Below are 15,253 nucleotides of genomic sequence, written 5' to 3' on the forward strand. Positions count from 1 at the left end.
CTCTCCATTATTGATTCACCTCATCTCATTTGGGTCACCTCTAACTCCCTCCTCCCTCTTCTCTTCTCCATGTAACCCTGTGAACCTCTCTGAGTGACCCTCACCGTAGAGAAACTTTTCATCTTTAATGTAGATGTTTTATCAATGGTGCTGTATAGAAGGAGAAGTTTTGAAACTACTGTAAAAATAAGACTGATAACTGGAAGCAGGAGACTTAAGTCCAAACCCTGACTTCAGGGAACTCCTGACTCCAAGGAACATTAATTGACAGGAGCTCATCAAATGCCTCCATACCGACACAGAAACCAAGCACCACACAAGGGCCAATAAGTTCCAGGGCAAGACATACCAAGCAAATTCTCCAGCAACAAGGAACCCAGCCCTGAGCTTCAAGATACAGGCTGCCCAAAGTCACCCCAAAACTATAGACATCTCATAACTCATTACTGGACATTTCATTGCACTCCAGAGAGAAGAAATACAGCCCCACCCACCAGAACACCGACACAAGCTTCCCTAACCAGGAAACCTTGACAAGCCACCTGTACAAACCCACACACAGTGAGGAAACGCCATAATAAAGAGAACTCCACAAACTGCCAGAATACAGAAAGGACACCCCAAACTCAGCAATTTAAACAAGATGAAGAGACAGAGGAATACTCAGCAGATAAAGGAACAGGATAAATGCCCACCAAACCAAACAAAAGAGGAAGAGATAGGGAATCTACCTGATAAAGAATTCCGAATAATGATAGTGAAATTGATCCAAAATCTTGAAATCAAAATGGAATCACAGATAAATAGCCTGGAGACAAGGATTGAGAAGATGCAAGAAAGCTTTAACAAGGACATAGAAGAAATAAAAAAGAGTCAATATATAATGAATAATGCAATAAATGAAATTAAAAACACTCTGGAGGCAACAAATAGTAGAATAACAGAGGCAGAAGATAGGATTAGTGAATTAGAAGATAGAATGGTAGAAATAAATGAATCAGAGAGGATAAAAGAAAAACGAATGAAAAGAAATGAGGACAATCTCAGAGACCTCCAGGACAATATTAAACGCTACAACATTTGAATCATAGGGGTTCCAGAAGAAGAAGACAAAAAGAAAGACCATGAGAAAATACTTGAGGAGATAATAGTGGAAAACTTCCTTAAAATGGGGAAGGAAATAATCACCCAAGTCCAAGAAACCCAGAGAGTCCCAAACAGGATAAACCCAAGGAGAAACACCCCAAGACATATTAATCAAATTAACAAAGATCAAACACAAAGAACAAATATTCAAAGCAGCAAGGGAAAAACAACAAATAACACCCAAGGGGGAAAAAAAAAATAACACCCAAGGGAATTCCCATAAGGATAACAGCTGATCTTTCAATAGAAACTCTTCAAGCCAGGAGGGAATGGCAAGACATACTTAAAGTGGTGAAAGAAAATAACCTACAGCCCAGATTATTGTACCCAGCAAGGATCTCATTCAAGTATGAAGGAGAAATCAAAAGCTTTTCAGACAAGCAAAAGCTGAGAGAATTCAGCACCACCAAACCAGCTCTCCAACAAATACTAAAGGATATTCTCTAGACAGGAAACACAAAAACAGTGTATAAACTCGAACCCAAAACAATAAAGTAAATGGCAACGGGATCATACTTCTCAGTAATTACCTTAAACGTAAATGGGTTGAATGCCCCAACCAAAAGACAAAGACTGGCTGAATGGATACAAAAACAAGACCCCTACATATGTTGTCTACAAGAGACCCACCTCAAAACAGGGGACACATACAGACTGAAAGTGAAGGGCTGGAAAAAGATTTTCCATGCAAATAGGGACCAAAAGAAAGCAGGAGTAGCAATACTCATATCAGATAAAATAGACTTTAAAACAAAGGCTGTGAAAAGACAAAGAAGGTCAGTACATAATGATCAAAGGATCAATCCAAGAAGAAGATATAACAATTATAAATATATATGCACCCAACACGGGAGCACCACAGTACGTAAGACAAATGCTAACAAGTATGAAAGGAGAAATTAACAATAACACAATAATAGTGGGAGACTTTAATACCCCACTTACACCTATGGATAGATCAACTAAACAGAAAATTAACAAGGAAACACAAACTTTAAATGATACAATAGACCAGTTAGACCTAGATATCTATAGGACATTTCATCCCAAAACAATGAATTTCACCTTTTTCTCAAGCGCACATGGAACCTTCTCCAGGATAGATCACATCCTGAGCCATAAAGCTAGCCTTGGTAAATGAAAAAAAAAATAGAATTCATTCCAAGCATTTTTTCTGACCACAATGCAGTAAGATTAGATCTCAATTACAGGAGAAAAACTATTATAAATTCCAACATATGGAGGCTGAACAACATGCTGCTGAATAACCAACAAACCACAGAAGAAATCAAAAAAGAAATCAAAATTTGCATAGAAACAAATGAAAATGAAAACACAACAACCCAAAACCTGTGGGACACGGTAAAAGCAGTCCTAAGGGGAAAGTCCATAGCAATACAGGCACACCTCAAGAAACAAGAAAAAAGTCAAATAAATAACCTAACTCTACACCTAAAGCAACTAGAAAAGGAAGAAATGAAGAACCCCAGAGTTAGCAGAAGGAAAGAAATCTTAAAAATTAGAGCAGAAATAAATGCAAAAGAAACAAAAGAGACCATCGCAAAAATCAACAAAACAAAAAGCTGGTTGTTTGAAAGGATAAATAAAATTGACAAACCATTAGCCAGACTCATCAAGAAACAAAGGAAGAAAAATCAAATCAACAAAATTAGAAATGAAAATGGAGAGATCACAACAGACAACACAGAAATACAAAGGATCATGAGACTACTATCAACAATTATATGCCAATAAAATGGACAACGTGGAAGAAATGGACAAATTCTTAGAAAAGTACAACTTTCCAAAACTCTACCAGGAAGAAACAGAAAATCTTAACAGACCCATCACAAGCACAGAAATTGAAACTGTAATCAAAAATCTTCCAGCAAACAAAAGCCCAGGTCCAGACGGCTTCACAGCTGAATTCTACCAAAAATTTAAAGAAGAGCTAACACCTATCCTGCTCAAACTCTTCCAAAAAATTGCAGAGGAAGGTAAACTTCCAAACTCATTCTATGAGGCCACCATCACCCTAATACCAAAACCTGACAAAGATCCCACAAAAAAAGAAAACTACAGGCCAATATCACTGATGAACATAGATGCAAAAATCCTTAACAAAATTCTAGCAATCAGAATCCAACAACACATTAAAAAGATCATACACCATGATCAAGTGGGCTTTATCCCAGGGATGCAAGGATTCTTCAATATCCACAAATCAATCAATGTAATACACCACATTAACAAATTGAAAAATAAAAACCATATGATTATCTCAATAGATGCAGAGAAAGCCTTTGACAAAATTCAACATCCATTTATGATAAAAACTCTCCAGAAAGCAGGAATAGAAGGAACATACCTCAACATAATAAAAGCTATATATGACAAACCCACAGCTAACATTATCCTCAATGGTGAAAAATTGGAAGCATTTCCTCTAAAGTCAGGAACAAGACAAGGGTGCCCACTTTCACCATTACTATTCAACAGAGTTTTGGAAGTTTTGGCTACAGCAATCAGAGCAGAAAAAGAAATAAAAGGAATCCAAATTGGAAAAGAAGAAGTAAAACTCTCACTATTTGCAGATGACATGATCCTCTACATAGAAAACCCTAAAGACTCCACCAGAAAATTACTAGAACTAATCAATGACTATAGTAAAGTTGCAGGATATAAAATCAACACACAGAAATCCCTTGCATTCCTATACACTAATAATGAGAAAACAGAAAGAGAAATTAAGGAAACAATTCCATTCACCATTGCAACGGAAAGAATAAAATACTTAGGAATATATCTACCTAAAGAAACTAAAGACCTATATGTAGAAAGTTATAAAACACTGGTGAAAGAAATCAAAGAGGACACTAATAGATGGAGAAATATACCATGTTCATGGATTGGAAGAATCAATATAGTAAAAATGAGTATATTACCCAAAGCAATTTATAGATTCAACACAATCCCTATCAAGCTACCAACGGTATTCTTCACAGAGCTAGAACAAATAATTTCACAATTTGTATGGAAATACAAAAAACCTCGAATAGCCAAAGCGATCTTGAGAAAGAAGAATGGAACTGGAGGAATCAACCTACCTGACTTCAGGCTCTACTACAAAGCCACAGTTATCAAGACAGTATGGTACTGGCACAAAGACAGAAATACTGATCAATGGAATAAAATAGAAAGCCCAGAGATAAATCCACGCACATATGGGCACCTTATCTTTGACAAAGGAGGCAAGAATATACAATGGATTAAAGACAATCTCTTTAACAAGTGGTGCTGGGAAATCTGGTCAACCACTTGTAAAAGAATGAAACTAGACCACTTTCTAACACCATACACAAAAATAAACTCAAAATGGATTAAAGATCTAAACGTAAGACCAGAAACTAAAAAACTCCTAGAGGAGAACATAGGCAAAACACTCCCTGACATACATCACAGCAGGATCCTCTATGACCCACCTTCCAGAATACTGCAAATAAAATCAAAAATTAACAAATGGGACCTAATTAACCTTAAAAGCTTCTGCACATCAAAGGAAACTATTAGCAAGGTGAAAAGACAGCCTTCAGAATGGGAGAAAATAATAGCAAATGAAGCAACTGACAAACAACTAAATTCAAAAATATACAAGCAACTCCTACAGCTCAACTCCAGAAAAAATAAACGACCCAATCAAAAAATGGGCCAAAGAACTAAATAGACATTTCTCCAAAGAAGACATACAGATGGCTAACAAACACATGAAAAGATGCTCAACATCACTCATTATCAGAGAAATGCAAATCAAAAGCACTATGAGGTACCATTTCACACCAGTTAGAATGGCTGCGATCCAAAAGTCTACAAATAATAAATGCTGGAGAGGGTGTGGAGAAAAGGGAACCCTCTTACACTGGTGGTGGGAATGCAAACTAGTACAGCCACTATGGAGAACAGTGTGGGGATTCCTTAAAAAACTGGAAATAGAACTGCCTTATGATCCAGCAATCCCACTGCTGGGCATACACACTGAGGAAACCAGAAGGGAAAGAGACACATGTACCCCAATGTTCATCGCAGCACTGTTTATAATAGCCAGGACATGGAAGCAACCTAGATGTCCATCAGCAGATGAATGGATAAGAAAGCTGTGGTACATATACACAATGGAGTATTACTCAGCCATTAAAAAGAATACATTTGAATCAGTTCTAATGAGGTGGATGAAACTGGAGCCTATTATACAGAGTGAAGTAAGCCAGAAGGAAAAACATAAATACAGTATACTAACCCATATATATGGAATTTAGAAAGATGGTAACAATAACCCTGTGTACGAGACTGCAAAAGAGACACTGATGTATAGAACAGTCTTTTGGACTCTGTGGGAGAGGGAGAGGGTGGGAAGATTTGGCAGAATGACATTGAAACATGTAAAATATCATGTAAGAAACGAGTTGCCAGTCCAGGTTCGATGCACGATACTGGATGCTTGGGGCTAGTGCACTGGGACGACCCAGAGGGATGGTATGGGGAGGGAGGAGGGAGGAGGGTTCAGGATGGGGAACACATGTATACCTGTGGCGAATTCATTTTGATATCTGGCAAAACTAATACAATTATGTAAAATTTAAAAATAAAATAAAATTTTTTAAAAAATGAAAAAAAAAATGTTTTATCTGAAAAATTACTTTCAAGGAACTTTATCCAATTGAAGTGAAGTTAAGTGAAGTCGCTCAGTCATGTCCAACTCTTTGCGACCCCGTGGACTGTAGCCTGCCAGGCTCCTCTGTCCATGGGATTCTCCAGGCAAGAATACTGGAGTGGGTTACCATTTCCTTCTCCAGGGGATCTTCCCGACCCAGGGATCAAACCCAGGTCTCCCACATCGCAGGCAGACGCTTTAACCTCTGAGCCGCCAGGGAAGCCCTGGGAAGAGGGATCCTCTATCACAAGTGGATTAAGTTTAATCACTTAATCCATTGGATATATGAACTCTTAGGACTTTCCAGGGAGTTAAGGAGCAGGAAGGTAGTGTCAGAGAAAGAATGTCACTGGTGATTTACATGAGACACAAGTTAAATAACACATCTGTCTCCTCACGTAGTCAGCCCATGTGTCTATGTGTCTATGTATATTAGAGATAAAAACACTTAAAATTCTGAATCAACTGACTGGTATATGTGCAATCCTACTAATCACAGTCACCATGCTCGTCATTACCTCTTTCTTTAAATCACATGAGCTCTTCAGATAACACAGTAAACAGAAAAACACATACAAAAAAAAAGAAAGTAGAACTTAAGTCAATTAAAGCCTTATGTTTGAAAGCAAATCTCTACTTCTGTTGAAAACTCTGCAGGCAGCATTTACTCCAGGATTATTTCTTTTGGCTCCAAAATGTAGCAAAACTAATGTCTTGCTATTTCAGGCACTCTTTGTGAAAATCAAAACATACATACAATACTCTAAGATCCATAAATGGATGAAAATACTATTTTCACAAATGGCAACCCACTCCAGTGCTCTTGCCTAGCGAATCCCACGGAGGGAGCAGCCTGGTAGGCTACAGTCCATGCGGTCGCAAAGAGTGGGACACGACTGAGCGACTTCACCTCACCTGTGAACCGAGAACATTTTGCTTTTGACACAGACTTGCTGAAGGCTAGTCATATGACCTTCATCCTCTGACTGTCTTTACATTGCCCAAAGGAAGGAATCTACAGTGGGGAAATACAAACCAAAACAGAGCCAAATCTGCTCCTGGGCAAGGGACAGGAATATACAGACAAATAGATTTTGGATACAGTAATAAAGGAAATTCAGTAAAAATATCGTATAGGGAAAACTGTTGGAGAAACTGGAAATACATATGACAAAAATGTTAATAATAATAATCACTTCATCCCATGCATTGCTACATGTTTTACAACTAACACAGAGAGACTCACAGACCTGTGTAAGACAGAAAGCAAGAAAGACTCTAGAGGTAAAACGCACGTGGATACTCTGTGGCCAAAGTTTAGACAGTTACTGATTAGGATAAGCACCAAGCAGGATCCCACACTGGGAACACAGTGTTAATCACCAAGCCTCAATCAAAATATTGACAGCCTTAAGGAAGCAGAAGAGAAGCCAGCAACGGGGGGAAAAGATATTGGCACATCACTATCTGAAAAGGGACTCATATCCAGAATATCTTAAAAACCTACAAACTTCATAAAAAATAAAACCTTAATAAACTCAGGAATGAACAAATGATTTGCAGAGACACTTTGCGAAGAGAAATGACAAGTGGCAGCCGCCCCTCTGTATTCATTCGGGAAATGGAAATCTCACCTGTAGCTGCATTCCACCACACACTTATCATACCATCTAAACTGAACACAGCTGGGCACACTGAACGCTGGCAAGGACACAGCAACGGCGATCCTCGTCTCCCGCTGGCAGGAATCAAGACGCAGGATGCACTGAGACCCAGCAGTTCCACCTCTACGTGACGACCCAGCAGACGAGCAGCTTAGTTCCTTAGAAAACCTGTCTATGAGCATGTATCCATCAACACTGCAAAGAATAAGAGTGGGACATACCCTGAAGACACTATGCGGGGCCAATGGGAATACAAAAATACAGGTATTTACTCAAACGTACACGCTGAGGGAAATAAGCCAGAAACACACACACAGATTCAATGTTTGAAAAATTCTAAAGAATACCAATTAACCTATTGTGCCAGAAAACTGAGGAGTGGGTTCCCAAGTCTGGGCTGGGGGAGGTGGTTGAAAAGGGCAGGAGTAAGTATGACCAGGGAGCCCAAGGATAGTTTTGAAGCTGAAAGATATACGCAGATATTAACCGGGAAAAGCTTTCACAGCTCTATTCATCCAAAGTTTATCAACTGTACAATCAGAAATATGTGAGTTTTTGTTGTGTATCAGTTACATCTCAACCAAGAGTTTTGAAAACTCTTCTTTCAGTTCAGCTATAGAGTTCAGTTCAGTAACACAGGTCTAGTTCAATTTCTGTATTTTACAGCTCTAATCAGGATCCATGCATTTACTTTTTTATTATTACCACGATCATCATTTCTTCTACTAATGGATTCTGGCCCACAGAGGTAGACATAATGGTCATCTGAGTTAAATTCACCCATTCCAGTGCATTTTACTTCATTGATTCCTCAAATGTCAATGTTCACTCTTGCCATCTCGTTTGACCACTTCCAATTGGACTTGATTCATGGACCTAACATTCCAGGTTCCTACGCAATATTGCTCTTTACAGCATCAAACCTTACTTCCATCACCAGTCACATCCACAACTGGGTGTTGTTTTTGCTTTGGCTCCATCTCTTCCTTCTTTCTGGAGTTATTTCTCCACTAATCTCCAGTAGCATAAATATGATCTCCAGTAGCGTAAATTGGGCACCTACCAACCTGGGGAGTTCAGCTTTCAGTGTCATATCTTTTTGCCTTTTCATACTGTTCATGGGGTTCTCAAGGCAGGAATACTGAAGTGGTTTGCCAAATGGCAACTCATTCCACTACTCTTGCCTGGAGAATCCCATGGAGGGAGGAGCCTGGTAGGCTACAGTCCATGGGGTCGCAAAGAGTCAGACACAACTGAGCAACTTCACTTTCACTTTTCTCCAGTAGACCACATTTTGTCAGAACTCTCCACCATGATCCGTCCGTCTTGGTTGGCCCTACACACCGTGGCTCATAGTTACATTGAGTTAGACAAGGCTGTGGTCCATGCGACTAGATTGGTTAGTTTTCTGTGATGGTGGTTTTCAGTTTGTCTGCCCTCTGATGGAGAAGGGTAAGCTTCCTGATGGGAGAGACTGACTGAGGGGCATCCTGGGTCTTGTTCTGATGGGGGGGGCATGCTCAGTGAACCTTTTATCCAGTTTCTGTTGATGGGTGGAGCTGTGTTCCCTCCATGCTATTTACCTGGGGCCAAACTGTGGTGGAGATAATGAAGAAAATGGTGAGCTCCCTCAAAAGATCCCACGTATGCACTGCTACAGTCCATGCCCCCAACCCTGCAGCAGGCCAACACTGACCCACACCGTTGCCAGAGACTCCCAGACACCCACAGGCATGTCTCCTATGGAGTCAATGTTCATTTCTCTTGAGTCCCGGTGCACAAGGTTCTGTTGTGTCCTCTGAGTCTATTTCCTAGTCCTATGTAAGTTTTGTCTTCTCTATTGTGGGGTTAATGGCGACCTCCTCCAAGAGGATTAATGCCACACCCATACCCAGAGTCCCTGACCCTGTGGCTGACCACTGCCGAACCCACGGGCCAAACTATGGTGGCTTCCCTGGTGGCTCAGATGGTAAATAATCGGCCTGCAATGCTGGAGACCGAGGTTCGATCCCTGGGTCGGGAAGATCCCCTGGAGAAGGAAACGGCAACCCACACCAGTATGCCTGCCTGGAAAATTCCATGGACTGAGGAGCCTGGTGGGCTATAGTCCATGGGGTCCCAAACAGTCAGATATGACTGACTGGCTTCACTTCACTTCACTCAAACTATGGTGGAGGTAATGAAGGTAATGGTAAACTCCCTTAAAAGATCCCAGGCATGCACTGCTACAGTCTATGCTCCCAACCCTGCAGCAGGCCAACACTGACTCATGCCTTCCCCAGAGACTCCCAGACACCCACAGGCAAGTCTCCTGTGGGGTCACTGTTCATTTCTCCTTGGTCCTGGTGAACAAGATTCTATTGTATCCTCTGAGTCTATTTCCCAGGCTTTGTAAGTTCTGGCTTCTCTATAGTGGGGTTAATGGCGACCTCCTCCAAGAGGATTTATGCCACAGCCACACCCAGAGCCCCTGTCCCTGCGGTGGACCACAGCTGACATGTACCTCCACAGGAGATGCTCAAATACAGTTCTGTCTAAGTCTCGGTGGGATGTCTGGGTCCTGGTGAGCACAAGGTTTGTTTGGGCCCTCTGAGAGTCTCTGGCAGGAACAGGGTTTGATTCTAAGTGCGAACTTGCCCGACCTGCTGTCTTGCCATCTTAGAAGAAATTGAGTAGCCATCATCGTCAACAAGAGAGTTGTAAATGAAGTACTTGGATGCAGTTCAAAAACAACAAAATGATTTCTGTTCGTTTCCAAGGCAAACCATTCAAATTCATGGTAATCCAAGTCTATGCACCAACCTGTAATGCTGAAGAGGCTGAAGTTGAACAGTTCAAAGAAGACCTAAAAGACCTTCAAGAATTAACATCCCCAAAAGATCTCCTTTTCATTATGGGGGACTGGAATGCAAAAGTAGGAAGTCAAGAAACACCTGGAGTAACAGGCAAATTTGGCCTTGGAATATGGAATGAATCAGGGCAAAGGCTAATAGAGTTCTGCCAAGAGAAGGTACTGGTCATAGCAAACACCCTCTTCCAACAACACAACAGAAGACTCGACACATGGACATCACCAGATGGTCAACAACAATATCAGATTGACTATATTCTTTGCAACCAAAGATGGAGAAGTTCTATACAGTCAGCAAAAATAAGACTGGGAGAGGACTCTGGCTCAGATCATGAATTCCTTATTGCCAAATTCAGACTTAAAATGAAGAAAGTAGGGAAAACCACTAGACCATTCAGGTATGAGATAAATCAAATCCCTTATGATTATACAGGGGAAGTGAGAAATACATTTAAGGGACTAGATGAGACAGACAGAGTGCCTGATGAACAATGGACGAGGTTTGTGACATTGTACAGGAGACAGGAGGCAAGACCATTCTCAAGAAAAAGAAATGCAAAAAAGCAAAATGGCTGTCTGAGGAAGCCTTACAAATAGCTGTGAAAAGAAGAGAAGCCTAAAGCAAAGGAGAAGAGGAAAGATATACCCATTTGAATGCAGAGTTCCAAAGAATAGCAAGAAGAGATAAGAAAGCCTTCCTCAATGATCAATGTAAAGAAATAGAGGAAAACAGTAGAATGGGAAAGACTAGAGATCTCTTCAAGAAAATTAGAGATACTAAAGGAACATTTCATGCAAACATGGGCTCAATAAAGGCAGAAATGATATGGACCCAACACAAGCAGAAGATTTTAAGATGACTTGCCAAGAATACACAGAAGAACTGTACAAAAAAGATCTTCAGTTCAGTTCAGTTCAGTTGCTCAGTTGTGTCCAACTCTTTGCAACCCCATGAATTGCAGCCCACCAAGCCTCCCTGTCCATCACCAACTCCCGGAGTTCACCCAGACTCACGTCCATCCAGTCAGTGATGCCATCCAGCCATCTCATCCTCTGTCGTCCCCTTTTCCTCCTGCCCCCAATCCTTCCCAGCATCAGAGTCTCTTCCAATGAGTCAGCTCTTCGCATGAGGTGGCCAAAGTACTGGAGTTTCAGCTTTAGCATCATTCCTTCCAAAGAAATCCCAGGGCTGATCTCCTTCAGAATGGACTGGTTGGATCTCCTTGCAGTCCAAGGGACTCTCAAGAGTCTTCTCCACCACCACAGTTCAAAAGCATCAATTCTTTGGCGCTCAGCCTTCTTCACAGTCCAACTCTCACATCCATACATGACCACTGGAAAAACCATAGCCTTGACTAGACGAACCTTTGTTGGCAAAGTAATGTCTCTCCTTTTGAATATGCTATCTAGGTTGGTCATAACTTTCCTTCCAAGGAGTAAGCGTCTTTTAATTTCATGGCTTCAGTCACCATCTGCAGTGATTTTGGAGTCCAAAAAAATAAAGTCTGACACTGTTTCCCCATCTATTTCCCATGTAGTCCCAGATAATCACGATGGTGTGATCACTCACCTAGAGCCAGACAACTGGGAATGTGAAGTCAAGTAGGATTTAGGAAACATCACTATGAATAAAACCAGTGGAGGTGATGGAATTCCAGTTGAGCTATTTCAAATCCTAAAAGAAGATGCTCAACACTCATAAAACTAAGATCATGGCATCTGGTCCCATCACTTCATGGAAAATAGATGGGGATACAGTGGTAACAGTGGCTGACTTTATTTTTCTGGGCTCCAAAATCACTGCAGATGGTAACTGCAGCCATGAAATTAAAAGACGCTTACTCCTTGGAAGGAAAGTTATGACCAACCTATATAGCATACTAAAAAGCAGAGACATTACTTTGCCAAAAAACGTTGGTCTAGTCAAGGCTATGGTTTTTCCAGTGGTCATGTATGGATGTGAGTTGGACTGTGAAGAAGGCTGAGCACCAAAGAATTGATGCTTTTGAACTATGGTGTTGGAGAAGACTCTTGAGAGGCCCTTGGACTGCAAGGTGATCCAACCAGTCCATCCTAAAGAAGATCAGTCCTGGGTGTTCATTGGAAGGACTGATGCTAAAGGTGAAACTCCAATACTTTGGACACCTCCTGCGAAGAGTTGACTCATTGGAAAAGACCCTGATGCTGGGAGGGATTGGGGGGCAGGAGGAAAAGAGGACGACAGAGGATGAGATGGCTGGATGCCATCATCGACTCAATGGACATGATTGTGAGTAAACTCCGGGAGTTGGTGATGGACAGGGAGGCCTGGCATGCTGCAATTCATGGAGTCTCAAAGAGTCGGACACAAATGAGCAACTGAACTGAACTGAACTTACGCAGCATATTAAAAAGCAGAGACATTACTTCGCCAACAACTGTCTGTCTAGTCAAGGCTATGGTTTTTCCAGTAGTTACGTATGTATGTGAAAGTTGGACTAAAAATAAACCTGAGTGCTGAAGAACTGATGGTTTTGAACTGTGGTGTTGGAAAAGACTCTTGAGAGTCCCTTGGACTGCAAGGAAATCCAACCAGTCCATCCTAAAGGAAATCAGTCCTAAATGTTCATTTGAGGAACTGATGCTGAAGCTGAAACTCCAATACTTTGGCCACCTGATGCGATAAGCTGACTCATCTCAAAAGACCCTGATGCTGGGAAAGATTAAGGGCAGGAGAAGAAGGGGACAACAGAGGATGAGATGGTTGGAAAGTATCACCGACTCAATGGACATGGGTTTCAATAAACTCCCAGAGTTGGTGATGGACAGGGAGGCCTGGCATGCTGCAGTCCATGGGGTCGCAGAGAGTCGGACATGACTGAGCGACTGAAGTGAACTGATGATCATCATAGTGCTGGTGTCATCCTGGGAGCAAACTGCCCAAGACAGTGTCATTTAGAGAGTGGCTGCCCATAGGTTCTTTAATCTAGTTTGCCTAATGCATCAACAGGCAGGAGGATGGTTGAAAGAAGCTGGATCTCAGGGTCAGGGGCTGCATGTAAGGCAGAAATCTCAGACACTGCACTGACTGTAGCTTATAACCTAAAGGAAAAATTAAATTGGAGAGACAAATTTGGGAGGGATCCCTGAGTGGGGTACAAGATGAAAACTGGCTCCTGTTGAAAATGTTTCATTAAAATTAGATAAAATATATAAGGAAACCATGGTGATGATGGTTTAGTCACTAAGTCATGTCCAACACTTGTGACCCCAGGGACGGTAGCCCGCTAGACTCCTGTTTCCATGAGACTCTCCAGGTAAGAACACTGAATTTGGCTGCTATTTCCTTCTCCAGGGGATCTTCCCAACACAAGGATGGAATCTGCACTCATGTCTTGCATTGGCAGGTGGGTTCTTTACGACTAGCACCACCTGGGAAGCTCAAAGAAGCATAGGAAGTATATGCAATAATTCAGTTCAGTCGCTCAGTCATATCCGACTCTTTGCAGCACCATGGATTGCAACTAGCCAGGCTTCCCAGTCTTCATCATCTCCTGGAGTTTGCTCAAACTCATGTCCATTGAGTTGGCGATGCCATCGTCTGTCATCCCCTTCTCTCCCACCTTCAATCTTTCCCAGCATTAGGGTCTCTTCCAATGAATCAGTTCTTCACATCAGGTGGCCAAATTATTAGAGTTTCACCCTCAACATCAGTTCTTCCAATGTATATTCAGGACTAATTTCCCTTAGGTTTGACTGGTTGGATCCCCTTGCAGGCCAAGGGACTCTCAAGAGTCTTCTCCAGCACCACAGTTCAAAAGCATCAATTCTTCAGTGCTCAGCCATCTCTATGGTCCAACTCTCACATCTATACATGACTACTGGAAAAACCATAGCTCTTAGTAGACAGACCTTTGTTGGCAAAGTAATGTCTGTGCTTTTCAATATGCTGTATAGCTTGGTCATAGCTTTTTCTTCCAAAGAGCAAGCGTCTTTTAATTTCATGGCTGCAGTCACCATCTGCAGTGATTTTGGAGCCCAAGAAAATAAAGTCTCTCACTGTTTCCATTGTTTCCCCTCTATTTGCCATGATGTGATGGGACCAGATGCTGTGATCTTAGTTTTTTGAAGGTTGAGTTTTAAGACAAGTTTTTTACTATTCTCTTTCACCTTCATCAAGAGGCTCTTTAGTTTCTCTCATTTTCTGCCATATGTGTGGTGTCTTCTCCATATCTGAGGTTATTGATATTTCTCCCGGCAATCTGGATTCCAGTTTGTGGTTCATCCAGCCCAGGTTTTCACATAATGTACACTGCATGTAAGATAAATCAGCAGGGTGACAATATACAGCCTTGACGTACTCCTTTCCCAACTTGCAATCAGTCTGTTGTTCTATGTCTGGTTCTAACTGTTGCTTCTTGACCTGCATACAGATTTCTCCAGAGGCAGGTCAGGTGGTCTGGTATTCCCATCTCTTGAAGAATTTTCCACATTTTGTTGTGATCCACATAGTCAAAGTCTTTGGCATAGTCAATAAAGCAGAAGTAGATGGACTTACTACCTGTAGCTCAAACAGTAAAGAACCTTCCTGCAATGCAGGAGACCAGAGATCAATCCCTGGGTTGGGAAGTTCTTCTGGCAAAGGGAATGGCAATCCACTCCAGTATTCTTGGCTGGAGAATTCCATGGACAGAGAAGCCTGGTGGGCTACAGTCTGTGGGGTCACAAAGAGTCAGACACGACTGAGCAACTAACACACATACACAGATGCTTTTCTGGATCCCACTTGCTGTCTGGATGATCAAATGGATGTTGGCAATTTGATTTCTTGTTCCTCTGCCTTTTCTAAATTCAGCTTGAACATCTATGTATGTATATACACACAGACGTACCTGTGTATATCCA

At 41.5% G+C, this 15,253-nt stretch overlaps 1 long non-coding RNA gene across 6 annotated transcripts in view; it reads right to left on the minus strand.

Moving 5' to 3' along the window:
- The window catches only part of LOC147339703 (uncharacterized), a 254,010-nt gene that overhangs the window by 152,783 nt on the left and 85,974 nt on the right, over positions 1-15,253 (minus strand). The window lies entirely within an intron of this gene.

The sequence above is a fragment of the Bos grunniens genome, chromosome X, assembly GCF_055505025.1.
Source record: "Bos grunniens cultivar Pamir isolate PY7600 chromosome X, Bosgru_T2T1.0, whole genome shotgun sequence".
In the NCBI taxonomy this organism is placed as follows: domain Eukaryota; kingdom Metazoa; phylum Chordata; class Mammalia; order Artiodactyla; family Bovidae; genus Bos; species Bos grunniens.